The following is a 7,272-nucleotide window of genomic DNA, read 5'->3' as shown; positions in this document are numbered from 1 at the left end:
TACTTCCATCCCTGTTCTTCCATAGGGCTTGTTTGGGAAAGCTCAGAAGCTTGAGTCAGGTGGTAAGGTGAGAGAGTTTGACTTCAAAGTTGGAGAATGAGCTTGAGCTTCTGCTCTGGTGGGGCAAGGGGAGGTCAGAGACTGTGTTCATACTGACTGGCACATAAGCTCTCTGCATATTTATGTTGGGGAAACATTACTGGTGTCTGTCTTTCCACACTCTCTCTCCATTGGTATAGAGCGGCTCAAAGAATATCAGACTTGGAAGAGACCTCAGCAGTCATTTAGTTCAACCTGTACTCAAAAGGGACTCTCCACTATAACTTATATGTTTGGGCCAGGTCTGACTAAGCCCACTCCAGACGTTCAGATTTGGGAGTGGAAAGAAATGAGACATGCATACGCCATCCTTAGTTCTGCTTTCCCACGACCATTATCTTGTCTCTCTCTTAGAAGTGTACAGAATTGTGTATAGCTGGAATTAATTGCTTAAATGTTTTTTGGTGATTCTATTCTTAAGATTAAGAAGGGAGGTGGGAGTGGTGGGAATCCTGAAAGGAAGAATATGGCTGATTATGTTAGAAAGATAGTGATTAAACTGTAACTTGAGGGTTTTGGTTAAACTTTAAGAGAACTCTCTGATAAATAGTGTAGTGAGGGTGAAGAAATTAGGGATGCTCTAAATTGAGAAGAGAAGACTTGTGGGGGATGTGATCATTGTTTGCAAATATCTGAAGGAATCTTAAGTGGAAGAGAGATTAGACTTGGTCTGCTTGGCCCAGAGGCAGAACAAGGATTAAGGGATGGAAATTACTGACAAGCAGCACACTTAGATGTGAAAAAAGGAGAAAACAAGGGCAGATGGGTGGTGCAGAGGGTAGAGCTCTGGCCTCGGAGTCAGGAGGACCTGAGTTCAAATCTGACCTCAGACACTTGACACTTCCTAGTTGTGTGATCCTGGGAAAGTCACTTAACCTTGATTACTTTACCAAAAAAAAAAAAAAAAAGGAGAAAATCTTGAAACCACTGGAGGCTATCCAAGATGAAAAGACTTCCTGTGGTTGCTCTCTATCACTGGAGATGTTGGCAATGTTTGATAGGGGATTTTTGTTCAGGTGTAGTTAGATCTAAATGACCTCTGAGGTTCCTAACAACACTTACACTTTCCAAATATTCTCTGCAAGCTTTAAAGTGTAAGTGAGATGTTTATTTTGGTTGAGCTATAGAAATACGTGACAGTTGTTGATAGATACACCCTGGCCCATTATTAACTAAAGTTCCATGGTACTGGTACTACTAGTAGCATGATGGGAGTTGAAAGAAATTTATTTGCCCCCAAACTGAGTATCAAGTGGGCCTATTGGAGTTCCTGCAGAGAGGAACATAGCCAAAGAAAAACAAAAAATGAAGACAAAACCCTAACAGATTAAGCCTGAGTAATTCTTGCTATTTTGACTGGATGAGACTGTGGGTCTGACTCACAAAAGAGCTAAAATAGCCCTGAAGTTATGGGCCGCCTCAGGAATGGGTTGTTATCTCTTTATTGTTGGGGAGAGGCTACCTAGCTGGGGGGAAGACACATGGTTCAGAAGAGAAGCAGCTTAGTGCTCAGAGAATAAAGCAGTTCTACAGAGGATATCAGTAGAACAGTAGATGTACTTTTGTAGGGCAGCAGCAAGTGACAACTTCAGAGTCAGAAAAAAAAACTTATAGCTGGGGTGCAACTATAGGAACATGAGTTATCTGCAACAGACATATTTTCTCTTCCATCTTCTATGAGTAGCAAGGAAATCTTTGAGAGAGTACATCCTTGCATGTATTGGGGAGTCAGGAGGAGTTTCTTTGTTTCTTCTCTTGCATTTATATTTTATTAAGTGCCTTTACTTTAAATAAATGTTCCATCCAGTTGATATAACAAAAGGGAAACAAGAAACAGGGGTTCATGAGTTGAGGTTTTGAATAGATGTTCAACCAAAGATTACCTAGATCCTAGATGTAGCTTTCAGGGGTCACCTAAGAGCTGAAATAGTCCTGAAGCTATGGGTTAAGTCTCAGAAAAGTTATTATCACCCCACTGTGGGGAAGAGGCCACCTAACACCTGCAATTCAGTAGAGAAGTTCCTTGCTACAAAAGAGAAAAGGAAAATCTTTTCTTTCTAAGTAATTTAGGCATAGTCCTTCCTGTTGTTAGTGGGTTAGCTTATATGACATTACAAATCCTTCTGATTCTGTGGCATAAAATAATCCTTGTTATTCTTCAATGAAGTTTGTCTTCCCAGATGTCCCTTTTATACTTTAAAGCTCCCAGAGAATATTTGAAAAAAAAAATGTCGGGGTTGTTAGAGACCTCAGAGGTCATTTAGATCTAACTGCACCTGAACAAAAATCCCCTATTAAGCATTACCAACATGTCCAGTGATGGGGAGCAACCCCAGGAAGTCTTTCCATCTTGGATAGCTCTAATGGTTTCAAGGTTACCTCCTTTTTTTTGCAGTCCTAGCCCTGCAGTCCCCAGACCTTCCTATACTTCCATTGTCTTAGACATTGTGTGTCTGGTGACAATGAGTTTCCTTTTGATTTTTGTGAGGATCAAATGAGGTAATGCATATAAAGTACTTTGCAAAACTTAAAGCAACATGTAAATGTCAACTATTATTATTTCCATCTATATTATTCTTAGCAATCATCACAAGCTGGCAAAAAAGCTAGTAAATCTTTCTAGTGTGTGTGCTGCCAAACTAGGTGATATGGAGATTCATGTCACTTACTTTCCTCCCGCCCCCCCCTTCCCCATCTCTGAGACATTTTCTTCTTTGATACCAGGTCACTACTAAGAATCTTCATTCTTGGGGACAGAAAACATGGCCCTTTCTCCTATTGCCCTATATCCTGATCTTCATCATGCTTACTATGGAAGAGAAGAGAGACAGCCATCCAAGAGTTGCCAAAAATCTACCAGACTTCTAGACTAGAAGGTAGGAGGAAAGATATCTAACGTAGTTGGGAGGTATGGATTACAGTTGCAGTTCTGCCATTAACTAACCATGTGACTGAACCTCTATTTTCACATCTGTGAAAAAGGGATGGATAGCACAATCTGACCTTATCTCAGAAAGCTATTAGGAGGATCAAAAGAGATAATTTATTTGAAAGACTTTGTTAACTTAACAATTCTATACAAATTCAGGTTTTATCATTTTTTATTGTGCTCACAAAAAAACAAAGTCTCTCTATTAGAGCAGAGGGCAACTCTAAAAAAAAGGTCTAACACAAATGGAAATTATCATCCTATTATCTTTATTCCGTGTGGTATAGTCAAAAGGAAGATGGATTTGGAGTCAGAAAACCTGGCCTCAAATCTTGTCTCTGCCATTTACTGTACAACTTGGGCAAGGTATGTTAAAGCTGTGATACCTTTTCTGTATGTGTTGAACTAGATAGTGATGAATTTCCTTCCAATTCTCAAATTCTGTGATTCTCTGAAGTCAACCTTTCTGGGTTTCAGTTTCCTTGTCTGTGAAATTAAAATGATTAAATGACCTCTAAGATTCCTCTCAGCTCTAAATCTGTGATCCCATTTTTTTTTTTAGGTAATTGGGGTTAAGTGACTTGCCCAGGGTCACACAGCTAGTAACTGGCATGTGTTTGGTCTGAGACTGGATTTGAACTCAGGTCCTCCTGACTTCAGGGCCGTGTGTTTTATCCACTGCGCCACCTAGCTGCCCCTGCTCCCATTCTTAAAGGACAGAACAGCCCTTATGCATCCATCCTCCACCAGCATCAAGTTCAAAATGATGGAGTTATATTATTGGGGTACCTGGATTCTTGTTATGAATCTGTCTTTTCACCGCAAAATTTTCATGTTCTGTCACCTTGGACAAATCACTACCCCTCTTTCTGTTTCCTCATTTGCAAAATGAAGGGTTTAGACCAGAAACTAGAAGACATCTAAGTCCCGTTGCAGCTCCAGGACTCCTTGTATGCTCAGAGGGTGATGTTTTGACAAATTAGAGTAAGTTTCCCTGGGACCCTGTTCAGAGACCCCTAATCCTGGAGCCTGAATAGCACTTTCCCTCCTAGTTTTATTTACATTATAAACACAGCAGGGGTAGTGTCAGTACCCAGTTTCTGGACCACTGAGACCAGGCTAAACTAAGTGCTTTCTCCAAATTTGTCAGCAGAGGGAAGGACAGAAGTGGGTCCCTCAGCAGGCAGACAACAGGTGAAAGGGACTAGACTGGACAGTACCCATTGAGGGCTACTTCAGTCTGGGTCCATTCTAAGTGCTGAAGAAGATAGCTTGGTTTGTGAGGGAAGCTACCTTTAAGCTGTTTATTACCTCCCTGAATTACTAAGCAAATATTGACAGAAGGATCCAGTGTCCCCAATGAGCTACCTGTTGTCTCACCTGGCACATCCCTTCATGGGGGTGATAGTGGGACTTGGCTGTCTCTGTAGCCCTGGAGGGACATTTTTCAGCTAGGTAGTGGTCAAAAATGCACAAAAACATGCAGAGACAAACCTGTAAAGGCCCTGTGAAAATAGGGTGGCTTAATGACAGGCAAAAAAGAGCCCAAAAGTTCCATCGTACTACCTATGACAAATTGCCTCAATTTTCTCACCTGTAAAATAGGAATAGAGAGCTACTTCCTATGTCTCTCATGGAAGGGAAGGGGGAAGAGTGAAATGGGTCAGGCCTTGGAAGTTCTGTGAAAGTCAGTCCTTCAGCTAAGTCCCTACTATGCTCTAGGTACCTGCTGGTGATATAAACACAGAAATGAAATAGTCATTGTTCTAAAGTAACTTACATTATAGTGGAGTAAACAACATATAAATATACAGATATATGCAAATATTTACAAAATAAATAAAAGGTCATTTTTTTCCCAGGGAAGGCATTAGCATCTGGAAGGAGGAGTTGGAATGGAGATCATAAAAGGTTGTTGTTATTTAGTAATTTCCAGTTTTGGGGGTTTTTCTTGGCAAAGATATTGGAATGGTTTACCATTTCCTTCTGCTGCTAATTTTACAGATGTGGAAATTGAGGCAAATAGGATTATGTGACTTGCATACAGCTAGTGTCTGAGACCAGATTTGAACTCAGGTCTTCCTGACTCCAGGTCCTACATTCTATATACTGAGCCACCTAGCTGCCCTCATGAAAGGTAGAAGAGGTCATTTGAGCAGAATTCTGAAGGAGGCTAGGGATTATAAAATGTAGAGTCATTTAGGGAATACATTTTAGGTATTTGGACACTGGAATGTTATGTGAAGAATAGTAAGAACATTTTTCTACAGAAGGCAAAGTAGACTATGCAAAGGAGATTAATGTGTAATAATAATTAATGTGGGCTAAAGTCCGATTGTGAAGAACTTTAAATGCCAAAAGAGTATGTATTTGATCCTAAAGGCAATGAAGGGCCATTGGAGCTTCGTGAAAAGGAGAGTGCTGTGGTCAGAGCTCGACTTTAGGAACGTCACTGTGAAGGCTGTGTGTACAGCAGCTTGGGAGAGACAGGCCGCAGGGGATTAGTTAGGCTATTGTAATATAAGAAACTTTATTGAAACATCCTAGTATGCTTATTTTTCTTCAGGACCTCCAACTGCTTAAACATCTATTTTCCTTAGTCCCAGTTTTGGACATGGCTCTGTAGTATGTTTCAGTTCACATGCTGTTACAAGTCTTAAACGGCTGCTCAGAGGGGTCAGCTGCATGGGTTTGGTTTACCAGCTGAATTTCCTCTGTCATGTGACAGTTAAGAAAAAAGAAGCCCTAGCTCTTTCTGACCCTCCCTCTTTCCAGTGAAACATGTGTGTGGGGCTTCTGTGCTGGCCCCTTTTTGCAAATTTTTTGGCAAAGATGAGACAAATAGCTTCTGTGGAAATTATTTATTTAGTATTAATGGGGCAATGCTAGACCCTGACTAGACACTTCACGTAAACAGGATCAGTCCAAACAGAGCTGTTTGAAACCAGAGATTTCCTATGACCCTGGGAATTGTACCAAGAGCCAGAGATGTCATATTTATAGAAACCCTGTTAATTTTACTCCGTGTTTAATCCCAAGTATAACAAACCCAAGAATCCCCCCCAGACAGGGGTATTTTTGATGGATTAAACTGGGAGGGGGTGTTTCTCCTTGTAGTTGTATTCATGTGTCTAGAGGCCATGGCTGGGAGTGGATGGAGAAGTGGGGACTGTGAGGGTGTGGGTGGAAGGGTGATACTTTCCAGAAGCCAGAAACACAGCCAATTAATTAAACAATAATTAATACTCAGTTTTCTAATGCCTTCTGAAGGCGCTTCTTGAGAGCTCTGTAAAGTGTTCACCATCTCAGTGAGGAATTCTCTATCACTGCTAGGAGTCTATAATCCTCAAAATGGAAGGACTCCTCTGGAGTCAGAGGACCCAGATTTCAACCCACCTCTCACATTTATTCCTGGATAACCTTGTTTTAGTAGGTTAACCTTTCCGAGACTCAGTTTCCTCATCTGTAAAATGAGGGGATGGTATGAAATGGTTTCTGAGGTTCCTTTCAGTTCCAGATCCTATGGTCCCATGAAACCATCTAGCCCATCTAGCCAATGTCCTGGCCTCTGGAGCACCAGACCTGGAGTCAGGAAGGCTAATCTTCCTGAGTTCAAATCTGGCCTCAGACATTTACTAGTTGTGGACAAGTTACTTAACCCTGTTTGTCTCGGTTTCCTCATCTGTAAAATGAACTGGGGAACAAAATGGCAAACCACTTCAGTATCTTTGTCTAGAAAACCCTAAGTGGGGTCACAAAAAGTTGGATGTAACTGAAAAACAACTGAATTACAACAAAATTAGAAGGTAAGCTATTTGGAAGAATCAACTATTTTGTTTTTTTGTATCTCTAGCATTAACATAGTGCCTGGCAGTCAGTGTGTAATAAATGCTATAGGATATATCTGTCTATTTCTATCTATCTATCTATCTATCTATCTATCTATCTATCTATCTATCTATCTGTCTGTCTGTCTGTCTGTCTATCTATCTATCTATCTATCTATCTATCTATCTATCTATCTATCTGTCTATCTTCTTGTTTCTCTCTTTCATGCCATGGGCAGAATAATTTTTTTTAAACAAAATTATTGCCTGTCAAACTAATGTTATACCTCTATCTAAAAATCTTCAGGGGCAGCTAGGTGGTGCAGTAAATAGAGGTCTGGTTTTGGAGTCAGAAAGACCTGAGTTCAAATCCGGCCTCAGAAATGTGAAATGTACTAGCTGTGTGAGCGTGGGCAA

This window comes from Vombatus ursinus, unplaced genomic scaffold (assembly GCF_900497805.2).
Source record: "Vombatus ursinus unplaced genomic scaffold, bare-nosed wombat genome assembly UNPS02014841.1, whole genome shotgun sequence".
In the NCBI taxonomy this organism is placed as follows: domain Eukaryota; kingdom Metazoa; phylum Chordata; class Mammalia; order Diprotodontia; family Vombatidae; genus Vombatus; species Vombatus ursinus.
Note: the sequence above shows the minus strand (reverse complement) of the source record.